Source organism: Dasypus novemcinctus, chromosome 9, assembly GCF_030445035.2.
Source record: "Dasypus novemcinctus isolate mDasNov1 chromosome 9, mDasNov1.1.hap2, whole genome shotgun sequence".
Classification (NCBI taxonomy): Eukaryota; Metazoa; Chordata; class Mammalia; order Cingulata; family Dasypodidae; genus Dasypus; species Dasypus novemcinctus.
The window spans coordinates 83,443,542-83,456,892 of NC_080681.1; the positions used below are offsets into that span (position 1 = coordinate 83,443,542).

General features: G+C 36.5%; 1 protein-coding gene across 1 annotated transcript in view; it reads left to right on the forward strand.

Moving 5' to 3' along the window:
* The window catches only part of AGBL4 (AGBL carboxypeptidase 4), a 1,887,457-nt gene that overhangs the window by 630,933 nt on the left and 1,243,173 nt on the right, over window positions 1-13,351 (forward strand). The window lies entirely within an intron of this gene.

The following is a 13,351-nucleotide window of genomic DNA, read 5'->3' on the forward strand; positions in this document are numbered from 1 at the left end:
AATTGAGGAAGAAAAAAAAAATCACGTGATCATCTCGATTGACGTGAAAAGGGCATTTGACAATATACAAATCTTTTCTTGATGAAAACTCTCCAAAAGTTAGGAATAGAAGGAAGCTTTCTTAACATGATAAAGTGCATATATGAAAAATCCACAGCTAACATTGTACACAGTGGTGAAAGACTGAAATCTTTCCCATTGAGATCAGAAACAAGATAAGGATGCCCAGTGTCTCCACTGTTATTCAATATTGTGCCAGAAGTTCTGGCTAGAGCAATTAGGTAAGAAAGAATAATAAAAGGACTCCAAATAGGAAAGGAAGAAGTAAAAATGTCACTGTTTTGGATGACATGATCCTATATCTAGAAAATCCTGAAAATCCTCAACAAGCTACCAGAATGAATAGATGAGTTCAGCAAATGACAGGATACAACATTAATGTGCAAATATCAGTTGTGTTTCTACACACTATTAATTAGGAATTTGATGTAGAAGTGCATAAAAAATACCATTTACAATAGTGATTAAATATTTAATCAAATATTTAATCAAATATTTAGGAATAAATAACCGAGGTCATAAAGGCCTTGTATTTAGAAAACTATGAAACATTGCTAAAAGAAACCAAATCAGACCTAAATGGATTAGAAGACTAAATATCGTTAAGATGTCAATTCTGGGGGTGGGGAGTGGGGTATATGGAACCTCATATTTTTTTAATGTAACATTTTGTGTCATCTTTGTATTTTTTAAAAAATAAAAGTTTTTTATAAAGATGTCAGTTACACCCACATTTATCTGCAGATTCAACACAATTCCAATAAAACTTCCAACAGCCTTTTTTACAGAATTGCAAAGGCCAATTATAAATTTATTTGGAAGGGTAAGTGGTCCCAGTAGCCAAAAAATATCTTTAATAAGAAGAATGAAGTTGGAGGACTCTCACTTCCTAACTTTAAAGCATATTACTTAGCTACAGTGGTAAAAACAGTAAGGTACTTTCATAAAGATAGATATGGTGACCAGTGGAATAGAATTGAGTGTTCAGAAATACATCCTCAAACTTACAGCAAATTGATTTTTCACAAGACTGTCAAGCCCACCCAGTTGGATCAGATCAGTCTATTCAACAAATGGTGTTCAGACAACTAGATACTCATATCCAAAAGAAAAAAGGAGGATCCCTATCTCATACCTTATACAGTAATTAACTCAAAATGGATCAAAGACCTAAATATAAAAGTGAGAACCATAAACATCCTAGAAGAAAATGTAGGGAAACATCTTCAAGATCTTGTGGTAAGTGGTGGTTTCTTAAGCCTTACACCAAAAGCACAAGCAGCAAAAGAAAAAAATAGAAAAATGGAACCTCCTCAAACTGAAACAGTTTTGTACATCAGAGCACTTTGTCAAGAAGGTGAAAAGGCAGCTTAGTCAATGGGAAAAAAATATTTGGAAACCACATATCTAATAAGAGTTTGATATCAATATTATATCAAGTGATCATACAACCCAATGATAAAAAGACAAGCAGCCCAATTAAAAAGCTGGACATTGTGTGCCCTGCCATGGCCCACTGGGTGGACTGGGGAAGAGTGTAAACTACAATGTAAACCGTTATCCATATGGTGCAGCAGTGCTCCAAAATGTATTCACCAAATGCAATGAATGTCCCATAATGATTAAAGAGGTCGTTAATGTGGGAGGAGTGGGGCGAGGGGGGTGGGGGTATATGGGGACCTCTTATATTTTTTAATGTAACATTTTTTTAAAAATAGAGGAAAAAAAAAGTGGACAAAAAACTTGAATAGATGTTTCTCCAAAGAAGAAATGCAAATGGCAAAAAAGCACATGAAAAAAATGTTCAACATCATTAGCTACAAGGGAAATTTAGCTGAAAACTACACTGAGATATCATTTCATGCCATATAAAATAACCATTATTTATAAAACAAAAAACTGTAAGTGCTGGAGAGGATGTGGAAAAATAGAAACACTCCTTCACTGTTGGTGGAAATGTAGAATGGTGCATCCTTTGTAGAAGACATTTTAGCAGTTTCTCAAGAAACTAATAAAACTGCTGTATGATCCAGCAATCCCCTTACTAGGAATATATTCAGAAGAACTGAAAGCAAGGACACGAACTGACACTTGCACACCAAATATGTTGTTCATAACAGCATTATTCACAATTTGTAAAATATGGAAACAATCCAAAAGTCCATTAGTTAATGAATAAATAAACAAAACATGGTATATACATTCAATGGAATACTATTCAGCTGTAAGAATAAATGAAATTGTGATGCATATCGCCACATGGATGAACCTTGTGGACATTATGTTGAGTGAAATAAACCACACACAAAAGGACAAATATTGTATGTTTTAATGTGTGGAAATGCATAGAATTGATGTTAATACATTATAGTGAGTATAACACTGATGATTTATAAATGTGATTGTGATTGAAAGGGGTGGTCTATCGATGTAAGATTTCAACTGTCAGGTAGCTAGAGAACAATGTATAACAGTGATTTTGGTGGTGGATGAAGATTGTTGTTAAAAGAATGTTCTCTTTAAAAGTGTTAAAATATGGTGATAAATAGGAAAATAACTAATGTAACTTATGGATTATAGTTAATAGTAATATTGTAATATTTCTTCAGTAATGGCAAAGAAGGATATTATATCAATTTTAAGGGACACCATGGGATTTTTCCTTTGGGCATAATAAAACGTTATAAAATTGACTAAGGTGATGACAGCACAATTCTGTGATGAATAAGAGAGCCACTGACTGTATACTTAGAACATATTGTTCAAGGCATGAGGCTACATAACATGGAATTCCATGGCATTCTCTCATTTATAACATGTATATAATACTAATACAGGGTGTCAATAACCAGGTGGGTTGGGGAGAGAGGAATACATCAAATCTAAGACATTGGCTGTAGTTAGTAGTAATGTTTTGATGATGTTCTTTCATAGTTTGTAACAATTGTTTCAACACAATGAAAGGTGTTGGTGAGGTAATGTATGGGAACCCTGTATGATGATATGCATGTTTGTTTTGTGAATTTACTACTTTTATCATATATTTATTGTTTATGGATGTTCATGTATGAATGATAAGCTTCAATTGAAAAGTTCGAAAAAAGAAGATAAGGGACAATTTTCAAGAGAGTTTGAGGTAACATAACTAGATAGCCTGAATCATTATCAAAAGAAGGCAGGTTATAGCTATCAAGCCAGTGGCATGTGTTATGTCCTGAGAGTGAAGTGAGAATTGCAAAGTATGAATGGGTAACAAGCTAATATATTTAAGCTCCTGAGAGAAGAAAAAATGAGATGTGGGGAACAGGTGGGGATGAGTGATTCAGGTCTGAGGTTATGAATGGCAGATGCATACAGAAACATTCCCTTTCATTTGGTGTACATTTTCTATATTTTCTGTGTTTTTGAGGTGGGTGCAACAGTTTAAAGGAATTTCCTGGCCATAAATACTTAACGTAGGTGGTGGAAATATTTCACTGGTAAGTATTGTTTAGGTAGTAGTACTTACTGGCATTAGGTCAGTGCCAGACAGATCGTACTGGAAATGTCCTTCTAGATAGAGGCAAAGAAGCAGATGCCAGCTTGTAGCTAGAGAAATGCCAGAACCATGGTCTAGTTCTAGGGGATAAAATTGTCAGGTTCTAGATAAAAAATCAGTTTGCTAATGAGTGGTCCTCCTACAAACTTGAAATAAAGTTCAGGGACCATGAAAAAGGGATCCATACATTCACTTAACAGTTACTTATTGAGAATATATCATGAGGCAGGTACTGGGCTGAACTGGGGGTACAAAATTGAACAAAACAGGCCAATCAATAGTCATGCCATTATTGGTCTTACAGTTTAGTAGAGAAAATAGACAATCAAATATTCACATGAATAAATAGGTATATGAAACTGACTATAGGGAAAGTCATAGGTACTATAATAAGGTATGGCAGGATTATGGCATGGTTGGGATTCAGGGAGGTTTCTCTCAAGAAGTGATTATGAGCTAAGGTTTAGAGTAGGCTAGAAGCTAATTTAGATGAAGAATAGTGTTGGACTGGTTAAAAATCTTTTGGGAAGAAGGAGCAACATATCCATTAGGCTATTCAAGGTGATAGACAGACTATAGTAACATGCTCACATACATTCCCAGGGCTCAGAACTTAGGAGAGTAGAAGACTCATTCCTGTCCTATTGAATGGGAAGAGAGAGCTCCAGATATGATCTCAATCCAGGACCCTCCTCTGAGTATGGTTATATGTGGCATCTGTAGTTATTTTTTTATAGACATATTCCAAGATATCCCCGAGCACACAGATCATGCCTTATGTTTTTTTCAGCATATAGTAATTGAACACCTGTTGTGTGCTAGTTAGTCTGTGCTTTGAGTACTAGTCAGGATTAGGGAATATAGTTGCAGAGATGAAAATAAAACAGTCCCTGCTCTCATCACATTACTAGAAGTCTAAGGTAGTGGTCCTCAAAAGGTGGTTCTCAGAGCAGCATTGTCATTACCTGTCATCTTGTCAGATATGCAACTTCATAGGTTCTATGAAGACTGAGGAAACTTTTAATGAGCTCTGTAGAAAATTCTTATTTACAGTAATTTTGAAAACTGCTGACCTAGGGCATGATAAAGACAATTTTTAAAAATTTTTTTAAATTATTTTTTAATTTTTATATCAATGTTACAGGTTATTCCATTAACACAAGGTAATAATTACAACAACAATAAATCCACTTTGGTCTGTGGTTACCTTTCTCCATTACTTTTGGTCATTCCTTAATCTTGAGTAATTGGAGATGTCATCCACTCTTCTTCAGTCTGTGAAGGGACACAGATTTTATGGGGCAGAGGAGGAAAGGAATTGTTTTGCTTGCAGTTGAAGATACTCCTTGTTTGGGGGATGGGATTGGTACCTCATCATTTTGTTATTAATAGTTGTCCAGGGCGAGCCTGAAAAACTGGAGAGTAGGAGTTGGCTGTAACTCTGCTCAGTTTCAGGGCTTAGCCAGCATATGAACAATCTGAAGATTTAAGTCTCTGAGAAATATACTTAACAGTAAATTGAAAATTATAGGTTCAAATAAAATGAGTAGAAGAGTCATGATTAGGGGAATTATAAACGAGTATAACTATGTTATATTGGGGAAGTAGATTTTCATATATTCCCAGATAGTGCCCACTGAGGGGCTGTTGATTTCATGAGGCTATGTGGCTTGCCTATGGTATCCAGACATCCCTAAAACCCTCAGGAGTACTTTTGTTTGAGGCTTTGTTTACTGTGCAGTTTGTGGAATCTGCCTGATACCTGCATGAGTGTAACCTCCAGAATGACCTCCCAACTCACACTGAAATCTCTTAGCTATAGAAAACTCCATTTTATTTAATATCTCCCCATTTTGTTCAAGGTCTTTGTGGCAGTTTGAGATTATTTATGAATTCCAAAAAGAGAAAGATTATGTTTGTAAACTAATCTATCCCTCTGATTGTGATATAACATTTGATTGTATTACATTCATCTGAGGGCTCTTTGATTAGATTATCTGTTAAGACTGCTTTTAGGGCTTTTTGATTTGACAGCCTCAATAAGGCATGGCTCAGATTGCTGGGTCTGACATAAATAGGCATTCACAAAGACATACAGGAAGAGAGAGCGCTGTCATTTTTTATCCTTCCATGTAACAGAAAGGAGAAAACTCAAACAACTGAGGCCCCAGGGAGAGATGAGCCATTTTGCCTGATAGCTTACATCTGAAACTAGGAATAGCATAGAACAGCTGAGACTGGTATAGAAGGCCTAGATAGAAACAAGCCCTATGCCAGGAGAGAGAGGACCACAGGATCACTTAGGCATGAAGCCTCAAGAGACTGGGCCCATAGAACTCAAGAGGAAGGGGAAGCCCAAAGTGGAAGAAGAACCAGGCAGAGATCACCTGCCATCTTACTTCAACACATGAAAAGTGACTTTGGTGAGAAATCACCTCTTATGGTGCCTTGAGTTGTACTCTTCATAAAATCCAATCAATTTCTGATACTTTGCATTGGCACCTGTTTGGCAGACTGATACAGTCTTTCTCCAAATGCTTTCCTGATTAACAGTTGTTAATAATCCCTTGGTGCCAGGGAGTCTCATTTTTGGGAATCATGTCCCACAATGGGGGTAAACTAGTTACTTTATTTGCAGAGTTTGGCTTAGTGAGGAGGTTTTCAGATGGTAACTCTTAGACATTAATTATAATTAGGTTTAGTTTCATTATTACAGGAGTAAGGTTCTTAAGATCAAGGACTTGGGTTTATTGGCCTTATTTCTTTAATTAGGCAAGTGTTATATATTATACAATTTTTTTGTAATCTTATTTGAGAAAGTGGCAGGACTTTCTCAGGATGGAAGTTTAATATTTTGCTAGGTATTATTTGGGCCTCTATTGATTCTGAAAATATACCAATGGCAAAAAGGGTACATTTATATCCTATAGAAGTATGCTTTAAGTACATTGTTTCCCCATATACCATGCAACTGTCAACACCCTGTACTAATAACATACATTTGTTATACATCCTGAAGAATATTCTTATATTTTCATTATTAACCACAATAATCAGCCACCACCGAGTTCACTGCTTCATATGATCCCACATTTTATCCTCTACCTTTCCTTCTAGTAACATATGACTCAAAACTTCCCCTTTCAACCATGTTCACACATACACACTTCAGTGCTGTTAATAACACGTCACTGTTCCACCATCAACTCCATCTATTTCCAAACCATTACAATCAACCTAATTATAAATTCTACACAGATTTAAGCATCAGCTTACAATTTTGTACTCCCATTCTATTTCCTGGTAACCTATCTTCCAAACTCTAGCTCCATGAGTCTATTCACTATGCTTCATTCATATCAGTGAAATCATATAATATTTATCAATTTGTGTCTTCTGGCTTATTTCACTCAAATTAAGGTCCTCAAGGTTCATCAATGTTGTCGCATGCATTGGTACTTGATCCCTTCTGAATAATAGCCCATTGTATGTATATACTACATTTGTTTTTACATTCATCTGTGATGGACACTTAGGTTTCTTCCATTTTTTTTGGCAATTGTGAATAATACCACTATAAACATTGGTGTGCATGGATTTGTTCATGTCCCTGCTTTCAGTTCTTCTGGGTATATACCTAGGAATGGGATTGCTGCATCATATGGCAGTTTTATACTTAGCTTCCTAAGGAACTGTCAAACTGTCTTCCACAGAACCTGAGTACCATTCTATATGCACCCCAACAGTGAGTGAGTGTTCCTATTTCTCCACATCCTTTCCAACACTTGTCATTTTGTTTTTTTTAATAGCAGCCAGTTTAGTAGGTGTGAAATGATACCTCATTGTAGTTTTTAAAATGTATTTTTATTACAGAAGTTGTGACCTTACAAAACAATCATGTACATGTGTTGAATTCCCATACAACACCCCTTTCTCTAATAGTGAGTGATGTTGAACATCTTTTCATGTGCTTTGCAGCCATTTGTGTTTCCTCTTTGGAAAAACGTCAGTTCAAATTTTTGCCCATTTTGTAATTGGGTTGTCTTTTTATTGTTTAGTTGTAGGATGTTTTCATATATGTTAGATATTAGGTCCTTATCAGGTATATGGTTTCCAAATATTTTCTCCCATTGTGTACACTGCCTTTTAACTTTCTTGACAATTTCCTTTGGCACACAGATGTTTTTAATTTTGAGGAGGTTCCATTTACCTCTTTTTTATTTTGCTGCTTGTGCTTTGTGTATAAAGTTTATGAAACCATTGTCTACCACAAGGCCTCATAGATGCTTCCCTACATTTTCTTCTAGGCGTTATATGGCCCAGACTCTTACATTTAGGTCTTTGATCCATCTTGAGTTAATTTTTATATAGGATGTGAGATTGAGAGCCTCTTTCAACATTTTGAATATGGATATCCAGTTCACCCAGCACCATTTGTTGAAGATGCTATTCTGTCACAGTTGGGTGGATTTGGCAGACTTGTCAAATATCAATTGGCTGTAGATGTACAGTTCTTTATCTGAATTTTCATAGCAATTCTCTTGGTCAATATGTCCATCCTTTTTTTAAAAATTTAAAAAAAATTTTTTAATTTATTTTTTTAATGTTACATAAAAAAAATATGAGGTCCCTATATACCCCCCACCCTCCTCACCCCACTCCTCCTCCCATAACAACAACCTCCTCCATCATCATGAGACATTCATTGTATATGGTTAATATATCTCTGAGCACCGCTGCACCTCACGGACAATGGTCCACATCATAGCCCACACTCTCCCATAGTCCACCCAGTGGGCCATGGGAGGACATACAATGTCTGGTAACTGTCCCTGCAGCACCAACCAGGACAACTCCAAGTCCCGAAAATGTCCCCACATCACATTTCTTCCTCCCACTCCCTACCCCCAGCAGCCACCAAGGCCACTTTCTCCACACCAATGCCACATTTTCTTCGATTACTAATCACAATAGTTCATGAATAGAATATCAGTAAGTCCACTCTAATCCATACTCTATTCATCCCTCCTGTGGACCTTGGAATGGTTGTGTCCACTCCACATCTATATCAAGAGGGGCTTAGATTCCACATGGATGCTGGATGCAATCCTCCTGCTTTCAGCTGTAGGCAGTCTTGGCTCCCTGGTGTGGTGGTTAACCTTCTTCACCTCCATGTAAGCTGAGTGGGGTAAGTCCGATAAACCAGAATGTAGGAGCTGCAAGTCTCTTGAGGCTCAGGACCTGGCTATCACATGGTCAGTCCAGAGATTCAGGTCCCTTGGGTATACATTAAACCACAGCACCAACTACAGTTCCGGTAAAAGTAACAGGAGAGACTTGTATATGATGACTATGCTTATGAGCCTGTGCACCTGAAATAAGTCCATCCTTGTATCAATATGATACAATTTTGATCACTCATAGCTTTATAATATGCCTTAAAGACAGGTAGTGTGAGTCTTCCAACTTCATTCTTCTTTTTCAAGATGTTTTTGGCTATTCGGGGCCCCTTACCCTTCCAAATAAATTTGATAATTGGCTTTTCCATTTCTGTAAAAAATCACTGTTAGAAATTTTATTGTGATTGCATTGAATCTGTAAATCAATTTGGGTAGAATTGACATCTTAATGATAGTCCTCCAGTCCATTTTTAAGGCATGTCCTATTATTTCTGTCTTTGTTGAGTTCTTATAGCAATGTTGTGTAATTTTCTGTGTGCAAGTCCTTTACATCCTTAATTAATTTTTTCCTAGATATTTGTTTCTTTTAATTGCTATTGTAAATGAAATTATTTCTTGGTTCCCTCCTCAGATTACTCATTACTAGTGTATAGAAACACTACTGATTTTTTAAATGTTGATCTTATTTCCCACCATTTTACTGAACCCATTTATCAGTCCTAGTAATTTTGTTGTAGATTTTTCAGGACTTTCTATATATAGGATCATGTCATCTGCAAATAGTAAAAGTTTTATTTCTTCCTTTCCAATTTGGATGCCTTTTGTTCCGGTTTCTTGCCTAACTGCTCTAACAAGAACTTCTAACCTAATGTTGAATGAGAGTAGTGATATTGTCATACTTGTCCTGTTCCAGATTTTAGAGGGATAGCTTTTAGTCTTTTACCACTGAGTATGAGGTCAGCTGTGGATTTTTCATATATGCCCTTTATAATGTTTATGAAATTTCCTTCTATTCCTATCTTTCACAGTGTTTTTATCAAGAAAGGATGCTGGATTTTGTCAAATGCCTTTTCTGCATTGATAGAGATAAGCATGTAATTTTTCTCTTTCAGTCTATTAATATGTGGTATATTACATTCATTGAGTTGGTTGTGTTCAACCATCCTTGCATACCTGAGAAAAAACTCACCTGATTGTAGTATATGATTGGTTTAATATTTTGTTGGGATTCAATTTGTAGGTATTTTTTAGGATTTTTTGCTTTCAAGTTCATTAGAGAGACTGGTCTGTATTTTTTTTTTCTTTATAGAATATCTGGTTTTGGTATTTGAGTGATGCTGGCTTCACAGAATGAGTTGAGTAATGTTTCCTTTTCAATTTTTTGGAAGAGTTTGAGCAGATTGATATTAGTTCTTTTCAGAATGATTGGTAGAATTCACCCATTAAGCCATATGGTCCTGGATTGTTGGGAGACTTCTGATGACTGATTCAATCTCATTACTTATGACTGGTCTGTTAGGGTCTTTTTGTTTCTTTTCCCAGTGAAGGTTGTACATGTGTTTCTAGAAACTCAACCATTTTATTTAAGTTATCCAACTTTCTGGAACTTAATTTTTCATAGTTCCTACCTATGATCCTTTGTATTTCTGTGGTATCAATGATGATGGCCCCTCTTTCATTTCTGATTTTATTCATTAGTATCTTCTCTCTTTTTCACTTTGTTAGTCTAGCTATGGGTTTTTCAATTATGTTAATCTTCTTAGAAAACAGATTTTGGTTTTGTTGATTGTCTCTCTTGTTTTTTATTCTCAATTTCATTTAATTCTGCTCTGATCTTTGTTATTTCTTCCTTCTTGTTTTGGGATTACATTGCTGTTCTTTATTTCTTGTTCCTCCAGATGTGAAGTTAGATCTTTGACTTTAGGTATATCTTCTTTTCTAATTAGGCAATTAGGACTATAAGTTTCTCTCTGAGCACTTTCTTTGCTTCATCTCATAAGTTTTAATATGCTGAATTCTCATTTTCATTCACCTTCAGATTTTTACTGATTTCTCTTGCAGTTTCCTTCTTGACTCACTGATTATTTAATGTGTGCTGTTTGACTCCCATATATTCATGAATTTTCCAGTTCTCCACCCATTATTGATTTCTAGCATCATTCCGTTGTTGTCAGAGAAAGTGCTTTGTTTAATTTCAATCTTTCTAAATTCATCAAGACTTGTTTTATGACCTAACATGTGGTCTATCCTGTAGAATGATCTGTCAGTGCTTGAGAAGAATGTATATCCTGCTCTTTGGGGGTGCAGTGTTCTGAATAAGTCTGTTAGGTTTAGTTCCTCTATCATATTATTCAAGATCTCTGTTTCTTTATTGATCCTGTGTCTAGATGTTTTGTCTATTACTGAGAATGGTGTACTGAAGTTCCCCACTATTATTGCAGGGTCATCTGTTTCTCTACTCAGTTTTACCAATGTTTACCTCATGTATTTTGAAGTCCCCTAGTGCATAAATATTTATGATGGTTCTTTCTTCTTGGTAGATTGCCTCTTTTATTCATATATAGTATCATTCTTTGTCTCTTACAACAGTTTTGCATTTAAGTTCTATTTTACCCACTATTAGCATAGCTACCCCAGGTCTTTTTTGTTTATGTTTGTGTAGAAAATCATTTTCCAATCTCTCACTTGCCACTCATTTGTGTCCTTGGCTCTAAGGTGAGTCTCTTGTAGGTTGCATATAGATGCATAGTGTTTTAGTCCCTTTTTTCTAGCCTTTGTCTCTTAAGTGAGGAGTTTAATCCATTAACATTCAATGGATTCAATGTTTACAATGAAGTAAAGACAGTGCTTACTTCAACCATTTTATCTTTAGGCTTTTATATATCTTATTTTTGTTTGTCTTTTTACCCTTTTAGTATCCCTTACTCATAATCTTTCTTTCTATACTTTCCTATAGTCCTCTCTTCCTTGTCATTTCCTTTGATCCTACAGAACTCCTTTTAGTGGTTTTTTTGTAGGGCAGGATTCTTATTGGTGAATTCTCTCAAATTCTGTTTATCTGTGAGTATTTTAATCTCTCCCTAATTTTTGAAGGACAGTTTTGCTGGATACAGAATTCTTGGCTGGCAGTTTTTCTCTTTTGGTTCCTTAAATTTGTCATACCACTCCCTTTTTTAATCCATGGTTTCAGATGAGAAATCAGCACTTACTCTTATTGAACATCCCTTGTATGTGATGGATCCCTTTTCTCTTGCTGCTTTTAGTATTCTCTCTTCATCTCGGCATTTGACAATCTGGTTAGTATGTTTCTAGGACTTAATCTGTTATTTATTTATTTATTTTGGTGTATACTGCACTTCCTGAACATGTACATCCATGTCCCTCTTAAGAGTTGGGAAATTTTCAGCCATTATTTTCTTAAACACTCCTTCTGGCCCCTTTCCCTTCTGTTTTGCTTCTGGGATACCTATAATATGTATGTCTGTGTGTTTATGCTGTCATTCAATTCCCTGAGTAACTGCTTAATTTTTTCCTTTTTTTAAAAAAATTATTTATTTATTATTATTATTTTTTAATTACATTAAAAAAAATGAGGTCCCATTCAACCCCACCACCCCCATCCCCCACTCCCCCCACAGCAACACTCTCTCCCATCATCATGACACATCCACTGCACCTGGTAAGTTCATCTCTGAGCATAACCGCACCCCACAGTCAATGGTCCACATCATAGCCCAGACTCTCTCACGTTCCATCCAGTGGGCCCTGGGGGGATCTACAGTGTCCCGCAATTGTCCGTGAAGCACCACCCAGGACAACTCCATGTCCCGAAAACACCTCCACATCTCATCTCTTCCTCCCATTCCCCAAACCCAGCAGCCCCATGGCTACCGTTCCCACACCCATTCCACATTTTCTCTGTGGACATTGGATTGGTTGTGTCCATTGCACACCTATGTCAAGTGAGGGCTTAGATTCCACATGGGTACTGGATGCACTCCTTCCACTTCTAGTTGTAGACACTCTAGGCTCCATGTTGTGGTGGTTGACCTTCTTCTACTCCATGTCAGCTGAGTGGAGTAAGTCCAATAAATCAAAGTGTAGGAGCTGAAGTCTGTTGAGGCTCTGGGCCTGGGTGTCATATTATCAGTCCAGAGATTCAAATCCCCTACATATATCTTAAACGCAGCACCAACTACAATTCCAATAAAGTAACATGCAAGTCTTGTGAAAAGAGATCCCCTCTGAGTCCAATTCCATCACGCAGAAACACCAGCTCCAAAGAAGGGCCATCTGTCATGGCAGTGAACCCCTTCTGCCATGACCGTAGAACCCGTGGGTCTCTTTATCCCTCAAAAGAACCAATACCTGGGGTTGTATCTACCTTATCTGTCTCTTAGACTCTGTTCAGTTGTACATAGGGGTATTCCTTCCGACAACCTCCAGACTCTTTTTTAGAGACTCACAGCCTTATAATCTCATTTCTCCTTTCCATTTCCCCCTTACATTAGGTCAAACCGCTTCCCAAAGTCATGTTATTATATGTAGACAGGTATATTCTGCTGTTCCGCAT